The following is a 10,497-nucleotide window of genomic DNA, read 5'->3' as shown; positions in this document are numbered from 1 at the left end:
GTGCACAAAAATCAATATGGTTTTTTCTCAAGAAAAGATCAATTCAAGACTGTCTGGGGTGGGCTTTTGAGTATCTGTTTCAATGCCATAAGTCTAAGTAAGAAATTGTAATCTTAAAACTAGACTTTGAAAAAGCATTTGACAATATTGAGCACAACACAATTCTGAAAATTCTAAAGGTTAGAGGTTTTGGGGCAAGATGGATAGAAATGATCCTGAGTACCGGAACATATGCTATTTTGCTGAATTGTGCCCCTAGAAAGAAATTCTATTGTAGAAATGGAGTAATGCAGGGAGACTCTCTTTCTCCCGTGATATTTGTGTTGGCTGCAGATCTGCTTCAATCAATCCTAAATAAAGCCATGAACCAAAAATTAATTGTTAGGCATATGCCTTGTCATGCTTGCCCATACTTCCCTGTTGTTCAGTATGTTGATGATACCATGGTGATTATCAAGGCAGATGCAAAGAATCTTATTTGTCTCAAAGCTTTGCTACATACTTTTGCTGAATCTACTAGTTTGAAAGTAAATTATCACAAGTCGAATATGATTCCCATAAACATGACTTAGGACAGACTTACACACTTTGCTTCAACTGTTAACTGCAAAAAAGGAGCTCTTCCTTTCACCTATCTTGGTCTGGCCCTAAGCATAACAAAACCTTCTCTCGAATATTTTCTTCCAATAGTGCAAAGAGCTTAGACAAGATTGGGAGGGATTGCAGATTTCTTAAATTATGGAGGAAAATTGCAACTTCTCAAATTCGTGCCTGCTTCCATGCAAATATTTTTCATGTGTTGCTTTGATGTCCCTTTTGCAATCCAGGAACATGTGGTTAAATATATGAGACATTGTCTCTGGAGGAAAAAGAATTCAGATGCCCATGCCAATGGTTCTGCTCTTATTGCATGGAAAAAATTGTAGGCCTAAAGGTCTTAGTGTACTTAATTTGGAAATACAAAATAAAGCTTTGTTGTTAAATAACCTGCATAAGTTCTTTAATAACTTGGATATTACTTGAGTGCATTTGGTCTGAGATACATATTACAGAAATGGGAATTTACGTAGCACAAATTCTGAAGGTAATTTTTTGGTGAAAGTCTCACGTGAAACTCCCGGATATTTACAAATCCATGTCCAGATGCAATTTAGGCATTGGACGAACAACTTTATGTTGGACTGATATGTGGAGAGATCGATGCATGCAACAACAATTGCCTCACTTAATCAATTATGCAAGGCAAACTGACATTATAGTTGAACAGTGGCAAACATTGAATACCTTGAATATTTATTCAACCTGCCTCAATAAGCTTATGAAAAATTTCAAAATCTTGAGGATATTTGTCAAAACGCTCTGATAATAATTCAAGAAGGAAACCAAGATAACTGAAGCTACATTTGAGGAAGTTCTAAATTCTCGTCTCAACAAGCTTATATAGCTATGATTGGTTTCCAACCAGTTACAAAGCTTTTTTCTTGATCGTGGGTATCGTCTTGTGAGGCAAAGCACAAGTTCTTTTCTGGTTATTACTTCATGATAGATAAAATACAAGGAATCTACTGAGAAGAAATAAATTGACAGCTTCAGTCCTACTTATGTGCAACTATGCAATGTAGTGATGAAGAAACATTGATACATCTTTTTTGGTCACACTACAGGAATGGGAGAAGACGCCGACGGCCAAACTGTACGCCGACGGCTTTTTATCGGGGCCGTCGGCGTACGGCCTCGCCGGGGCAGCTCACGAACCCGACCGTCGGCGTACAAATACCGTCGGCGTAGAGGAGGCTACGCCGAGGGCAGCCGTCGGCGTCACCTTGGCCCTCGGCGTAGCACCGGCATCGCCTCTGGCCCAGCCCGCGCCATCGTCGCCCGCTCACGGCGTCAGTCAGACGACGACGGCCACCCTCGGCATAGGGCCTGTGCACCCTATGCCGACGGCCACCCTCGGCATATAGGTTTTTTTTCCCTCTCTCATATTACTTTATAATATGTTTCTATTATTTATTTACTAGTATGAATTATGTAAAAAATGGTTCTATTTTTTAAGAATTCGTAGATGCCATATGTAGGTCCCATGGGTGACGCTCTTCGCAGACGGGTCAACCGGAGCCACTAGGCCCAACATTTGCTATCGATGTACATATGGGTAGATCCGCGGGGTCCCCGCCCTACGGTTTCCCGAACCCTAACCCTAACTGTAACCCTAACTCTAACCCTAACTCTAACCCTAACCGTAACCCTAACTCTAGCCCTAACCCTAACCCTAGGGTTTCCACATACATTTCTAACTCTAACCCTAACCCTAACCCTAACTATGGTTTCCATGTACATATGTCCTAAACAAAGCAAAATAAATAAAAAAGTCCACTGGTAAACCCTCGCACGGAGAAAGCTATAGGGGTAGATGTGTGGGGTCCCCGCCCTAGGGTTTTCCAAGTTACAGACCACCGGAGCGTCGGAATCGCTGGAAAACTTGTGTGTGCCCACATGGCATGCACAAAAGTGATTTGAGATGGTTTTATATCCAAGGATACCCCCAAGGTGTGTCCGGCTTCTCGGACAGGGGGTTCCTACACTTAGGAAGATTCTGGATGTATAGGGGGGAACTCCCTCGGAGGTGAACCGGAGAGAAAAGTGATACATTTAAGAACTTAAGACCCAGACACGATACAAAACACTTAAATAACTAGACCCACACACATACCAAAGCGCTTAAAGTACTAGACCCACACACGAACTGAAACACTTAAAGAACTACACCCACACACATGAACCAACACACTTAAAGAACTACACCCACACAGGAACCAAAACACTTAAAGAACTAGACGCACACACAAACCAAAACATTTAAAGAACTACACCCACACACGAATAAAGCACTTAACGCTAGACACACGGACTCGACACACACACATATTAATCAGAGAAGTCGAAATCTTCGTCCTCGGCTGGGGTGTCCTCCGAGCGGTGGTTGTGAAGATCCACGACCACCGTTCATCATCCTCCCCCATGTCGACGCCTCTCCTTTGGCGTACTCTGCTTCAACCGCAGCCTTCCTCTGCCGCTTTCCCGCCCTCCTCTCTCTCTCCCGTACGTCCGCTTGTCCTTCCGAATCGCGCGCTCTGCCTCGACGGCTCCGGGATGGTCTCTCGCGCCACCGTGCCATGAACCGCTCGTCCGCCTCGGTGGTATCAATCCGCCGGCGGCCAGACCTGTACCGCCGCGCTTCACCCCGTGAGCGAAGTAGCGGCTCGGTAGAGAGACTCGAGCTTCCGTCGGAGACCCGACCTCCGGGAAGTTCATTTCGTGGCGCGGCCGGCCAAACCTCCAAGCCGCAACGTCGTATGCGCGGGCAGCAGCCTCCTTCGTGTAGAAGGTGCCGAGCCACACACGCGTACCACCGGCGGTGATTTCAGCCGCGAAATGTCCCGCAGGCCGCAGGCGAACGCCGATGAAGCCCGTGTTGCTACGGCGACGAGGAGCCATCTCAGCGGCAGCTCAGCTCAGAGGATTTTGTGGTGCTGTTGGATGAGAGAAGTGATGAGGGGAGAAATGTTGCTGGTGCTGTTAGTGGAGAAGACATGGCTATATATAGGCCGACGAGGGGCTGAAACGGCGGGAAAACTTGGCGGGAGAGAATGGGTGGAAAAACTTGGCGGAAGAGAATGAGCGGGAAAGGGTGGGCGGGAAAACTTGGCGGGAAATCATGGCGGGAAAAAAGGGTGGGGGAGAAGCAGCGGGAAAGGGTGAGCGGGAAAAAAGGGCGGGAGAGAAGTAGCAGGGCGTAGGGAATGGCCCCAAAACTTGTGTTTGTCCACATGGAATGCACAAAAGTGATTTGAGATGGTTTTATATCCAAGGCTACCCCCCAGGTGTGTCCGGCTTCTCGGACAGGGGGTTCCTACACTTAGGCAGATTCTGCATGTATAGGAGGGAACTCCCTCGTACGTGAACCGGAGAGAAACTTGAGATCATATGGGATGATCCTTGTTTCCACATGTTCCTATGACCTAACACAACCCAAAGGAAGAGAAAATTCCATGGGTCAACTGTCATTGGAGGCCGGTGAAAGGGGTAGATCTGCGGGGCTCCCAGATTAGGGTTTCTTCTACCGGAGGGAATATTGATGTAAGATAGGGTAATTATTGATACTACATGTTCCGATGACCTAACACAACACAAAGGAAGAGAAAAGTCAATGGGTCAGCTGTCATCGGAGGTCGGTCAAAGGGGTAGATCTGCGGGGCTACCGGATTAGGGTTTCGTCTACGGGAGAAAATATTAAGTTAAGATGGTAATTTTTTTTATGCGCATAGCTTGGGAATGTAGAAGATTAAAACAAATTTATATGGACCTATATTAATATATTTTATAATATAATTGACATTAATAAAATTTAAATAGAAAATAAGTTGAAAAAGAAGAAAAAAAGGGGTCTATGCCGAGGGCTGCCGTCGGCGTATCGCCTGGCCCTCGGCATAGCAAAGGGTTAGGGTTAGGGGTCGGACACGGTCGAGCCGGACCGCGCCCGCCCGAGCCGCACCCATCTCCTCCCTGAGCCCCCACGCTCTCTGCTCCTCCCAAGCCCGAGCCGCACCCATCTCCTCCCCGCCGCCACGCTCGCCGCCGCCGGCAACCGCCTCCCCGCCGCCCTGCTGCCCTCCTCCCGAACCCCTGCTTCCCCTCCACCTCTGCAGAACCTCCCCGCCGCCACCTCCACCTCCCCCGAGCTCCCCTCCACCTCCCCTGATCTCCCGCGCTGCCGCCAGCAGGAGCCCCCCTCCTCGTCGCCGCCCCTACAGCGCGCCGGCCTCCACCTCCACCCCGAGCCTCCGTCCGAGCTGCTCCCCCTCCTCGTCGCCGCCCTCGCCGCGCGCCGGCCTCCAGTCGCCGGTTTCCCCGCCGTCCTCCTCCTCCCCCGAGCCTGCCCCCGGCCAAAGGTATGCATCTTCCTTCTTTTTTTACAATTTTTGTATTAATTGTAATAGGATTTGTTGAATAGAATCTAAATAGAAATAGAATAGAATAGAAATCAAAATAGAAATAGGATAGAATACAAATAAAATGGAAATGTTGAATGAAAAAAGAAATAGAATAGAATTTGTGAATTTGTTCTAATAAAGAAATGGAAAGAGAAAAAGAAATAAAATGGAAATAAAAATAGAAATTCAAATGTGAATTTTTTCTAATATTGTAAATTTGTTTTGATTGAAATATAAATAGGCCATGTCGTGACCGCCTTGTCATGAGCACCCCGGCGTGACGATCCCGGATCTTGACGAGCTTCTCGGCGTTCGCCGACATCGACACTCCGTTGTTTGACTACTTCCTCTTCAGCCGAGGGTGAGCTAAATTTCCAACTTCATCTCCGCATTTTCTTATGTCACTAGATTCATTTTCCAAGTCCAGTTGCGTAACCTAGGTGTCACTTCCCGTCCGCGAGCGTTACACGGATAAATATGCATTAGTGGTCCGCATATTTTGAACCGTAACGCTTGCGACATTTACGGGACAGTCGGCGGATGCGTAGTTGTCTACGTTTTCCATGTTCTACTCCGGTTCGAGTCAGGATTTCGGCGGCGCTCCCCGTTGTTCTCCGGATGCACATCCTCTCGGCTTTTGCCGAGACGTGTATCGGGAGAGCAGCGGGGAGGTGCTGCCGAAATTCTGACTTGGACCGGGTAGAGCATGGAGAACGTAGCCAACTACGGATCCGGCGGCTGCTAGGAGCCCACCTAGTAGAGATGTAGGTTGATGCATGCGTTTCGCCCGGTAAAATAAATAAAAATATGATGCATTTAATTTCTTATTTGATATAAATGCTATGTCTGTGGTTTGGCTCCCAATAAAGCGAGAGGATGGCTGATAATGGATGGATGTACAATGAGCGTGTTAGTGCGACCGAGAAAACAGATGAGTGGACAAGGAAGACCCATTTTCTAGTGAATGAGTTAGCGCGTGGTACAAAGGGGCTGGTTCGGGCACTTTGCCCCCGTGTTCGCTGCGTGAAGCGTCAACGTCGTGGGAAGGATGAAATGTATAGACACCTTCCGCAATATGGGTATATGCATGGGTACGTCACGGAAATCGACTTTGATGAGCGCGAACGTGACGGAGGTGAGGTGATGCGGCAGCGGCTCAATGGCAATGAGTACGATGGAATTAGAGACTTTCTAGATGATCTCGTCCATGCCGATGTCCCGGATTCGCCACCTCCGGAACCGGAGGCGCCGCCGAACCGGAGGCGCCGCCGAACCGGGAGGAACCAGAGCCAACCGCGAAGGCCTTCTATGATATGATTGCCGCGGCTAAGAGGCCTCCGTACGAGGGCGCCGCGATTTCTCAGCTCGATGCCATCTCCCAATGTCTAGCCGACAAGACCCGGTACAACACCACCCGTGAGGGCTTTGAAGCAAGTCTGAAAACAACTGGTAACATGTTGCCCAAAGATCATTGTCTGCCTCAAAGCCTGCACGCGACGAGGAGAATTATGAAGGACCTCAACATGGATTATCAAAGGATAGACTGTTGTCCGAAAGGCTGCGTTCTATTTTGGAGACAGGTATGCGGAGGACAAGTACTCGTCCCATCACGTAAGCAGTCTAGGTATGAAGAGGTAACGGGAAAGGATGGTCGGTGAGGCGATCAAGCACCGCAAAGTCGATTCTTCGATATCTCCCATTCATAAAAAGAATCCAGCAGCTTTACATGCACGAGGAGACAGCCAAACAGATGACGTGGCACAAGTATGGGAAGAGATTCGTGGACGAAAACAAGAAGTTGAAGATGGGACATCCATCCGATGGTACGGCATGGAAGAACTTCGATACAAAACACCGCCTTAAGGCAGCCGAGGCTCGGAATGTCGAGTGCGATAGCAACAGATAGGCTTCAATCCATATGGTATGTCCAATGCCAATTACGGTTGCTGGCCCGTGTTTGTTATTCCGCTCAATCTCCCTCCCGAGTCCTAATGACGAGGAAGACCATGTTTCTGTCGCTGATCATTCCGAGCCCTCATTACTCGGGGAAGAATTTGAGTGTCTACATGCAGCCGATTGTGGAAGATTTGAACCACTCTTGGCACCACGGGACATTGACGTACGACCGAGCATCGAAGACAAACTTCTGCATGAGAGTTTGGTTGCAGTATACCATGCATGACATGCCCGGGTACGCCCTAACATGTGGATGGTGTACAGCTGGTAAGTGGCCATGCCCGGTGTGCGAGGCATCGGCTTGAGTTCCTTTGGCTACGAAGGGTCGCAAGTATGTTGCGTTTGACACGAATCGACGAGTTCCTCAAAAGGAGGCATCCGTTTAGAGAAGACAAAAGAACTTCAAGAAGGGCAAAGTTGTGCATGAAAAAGAAGATGTGCCGAAGTTTGATGGTACACTTGTTGAAGCCGAGCTACGTGCTCTCGTGCCGGCAGCGACGCCAACCGGCCATCAATTTGAGGGATATGGTGTAACGCACAAGACTGGACTCACGAGGCGGCTTTAACGAAGCTCGAGTATTACAAGGACCTCGAACTTCCCCATAACATCGATGTGATGCACACTGTAAAGAATGTCGCGGAGTCCGTCTTTCACACATGCCTGAACATTCCCGGGAAGTCAAAGGATAATGTCAAGGCTAGAGTCGATATTGAGATCCTCTCGTGATAGGGAAAAATTACACATGTAGCGTCCTATTGGCCGTCAAAAGAATTGGTTCAAGCCGCATGCCAACTTCTGCCTTGATTCCATCCAAAAGAAGGAGGCATTCAGGTGGCTCAAATACGTCGTGATGTTCCCGGATGGTTATTGCTCGAATATGAGTAAGGGAGTTAATCTTTCGACGGGAAAAGTCACCGGGATCAAGAGTCACGACTATCATATATGGATTCAGCGGCTCATGCCGGTGATGCTTCGAGGGTATATCCCCGAGAAAGTCTGGCGAGTGCTTGCGCAGTTGAGCCATTTCTTCCGCACGCTCTGTGCTAAGCAGATATGTCCCGAGGTTATTGCAAAGCTACAACATACAGTGCCGGAGTTGCTATGCAATTTGGAGATGATATTTCCGCCAGGCTTCTTTACTCCGATGGCACATCTCATTGTGCACCTCGCCAACGAGGCACTCTTGGGTGGTCCGGTGCAGTTTCGTTGGCAGTTCTGTATTGAGAGAGAGTTTAAGTATATTCGAAAGATAACTGGAAACAAGGCCAAGATTGAAGCATGCATAGATGAGGCAATATGCCTTTGGGAGATGGCAGATGCCGCGACAACGTACTATCCCGATGATGTTCCCACTCAGCATAACCCGGTCACTCGTTACAATGTCGACGTGCCCGAGAATGACCCCAAGCTAAAACTATTCCAATTCCCCGGTGGCAAGGCTGGTAAAGGAACAAAATATAAATTGGAGAACGAAGAGAAGGATTGTATAATGCTATATGTGCTTATGAACATGGAGGAAGTGATCCCATTCGTAAGGTAAAATGGTGAACAAATTACTTTGCAGCTAGTAACCTCGTCTCGGTCTAATGCTTATTTTCTCCTTTCAGCGAATTCACGGATGAAATGTGGCCGTATGATGAATTGCCCGAAACCTCGGAGATGGACACTCTACTGAAAGACGGTGCTCCCGGAATTAATAAAAACTTTGTGACATGGTTCATGGAAAAAGTAATTTCTAACCTTTCCTCTTACATTGCAACATGTGACTTGTCCCTCTTATTACACGTAACTAATGCACACAACAAATTTGAAATGTTCTTGTAGGGCCGTGAGAGAAACGTTGATATGATAGATGAGTTGAAATGTGTTTCCCAAGGTTGTAGCCGTGAGGTGACCAAGTATGAGAAGTATGATGTGAATGGGTTTCGCTTCCACACGGAGACGCACCCGAAAGGGCCGGGCGAATCCCAAAACGATAAATACTGGGGTCTTCACCAAAGGAGCCAACAACTTTGATTACTACGGAAGGTTACAAAGTGTATACGAGTTGACATTCAATCGTACGAACGTGCAACTCAATATCGTCGTGTTCAAGTGTCATTGGTTCGACCCAATAGGTGGACAGAGAAGTGATAAGTCCATTGGGTTAGTTGAAGTTAAGCCTTCAACCACCTATAGCGGAGCCGATGTATTTATTGTGGCTCACCAAGCCAAGCAAGTTTATTATTTGCCCTACCCATGCCAGAAAGCGGAACTCAAGGGTTGGGAAGTCGTCTTCCGAGTATCGCCACATGGTAACCTACCGATTCCCTCTGAGGATGATTACAACAACATTGACCCCGTGACATACGAGGGGATTTTCTATCAAGAGGAACAGGACTTCGGGGAATATATTTTAGAACCGTTTGTTCAAGAAGACCTCGGGAACGATGCGAAACTCGTGGTGAGTCGGTGGTGGATCTAAAGGACATATCTATGCTCGAGAAGTTACTTGAGGCGAATGACAATTATGATGAGCCTCCACCCGTCGACCCTTCAACTTTGTACTCACAAGATAGTGATAGTGATAGTGGGCCGGAGAAAGAGAAAGAGAAAGAGATGGAGTATGAGAGTGAGCGTGAGAGCGATGATGGCTGGTGAGGGTCTTTTATTCTTAGTATTTATTTGTCAACATGCTTCTTAATTGCATTGTGCCTTTTATTCTTAGTATCTTCATTTTATTATGTCAACATGCTTCTTAATTGCATTGTGCCTTTTATTCTTAGTATCTTCATTTTATTATGTCAACATGCTTCTTAATTGCATTGTGCCTTTTATTCTTAGTATCTTCATTTTATTATGTCAACATGCTTCTTAATTGCATTGTGCCTTTTATTCTTAGTATCTTCATTTTATTATGTCAACATGCTTCTTAATTGCATTGTGCCTTTTATTCTTAGTATCTTCATATAATATGTCTTTGTGCTTAACTCGTTTTATTCTTCTCAATGCAGGTGACTGGACAATATGAGCAGCGGCAAGGCAGACTCCGAGAGCTTGCTTAAGACGCTGGCGCAGGTGAAGAGGAATATTCCTAGAGTGCCTAGACGGAGTGATCGAGCCCCGGTGCAAAATCCGCATTACGCCGATAGTACCGATGGAGGACGAGGACGAGGACGAGGAGGACGAGGTGGAGGACGAGGACGAGGACGAGGAGGACGAGGTGGAGGACGAGGTGGCGGCGGGGTACACATGGACTTTGACGAGCCACCCTCCGCTTCTGGCGACGTGGCTCCTGAGTTGTACCTTGAGGGTCCGTCTAGTGGGGAGGTGGAGATGGAGACGGAGTCTACACACGAGTCGGACTCTAGGGCTGAGTTGGAGGTGATGGAGGATGGGGGTGCGCCGAAGCCCTTGAAGCTTCGTGGAGAAGCTAGAGTCCCCGATGCGAGGAAGGAGCCGAAGACCCATGATGACAAGGCCCTTATCATTCCTTCGAGCGATGAGTAAGTGTACTACTTCAGAAATTTCGAACATGTATTTTCATCTTGGGCATAATAAACAATT

The sequence above is a fragment of the Lolium rigidum genome, chromosome 5 (genome assembly GCF_022539505.1).
Source record: "Lolium rigidum isolate FL_2022 chromosome 5, APGP_CSIRO_Lrig_0.1, whole genome shotgun sequence".
Taxonomy (NCBI): domain Eukaryota; kingdom Viridiplantae; phylum Streptophyta; class Magnoliopsida; order Poales; family Poaceae; genus Lolium; species Lolium rigidum.
The sequence above is the reverse complement of the archived record's forward strand: the minus strand, read 5'-3'. Positions refer to the sequence as shown.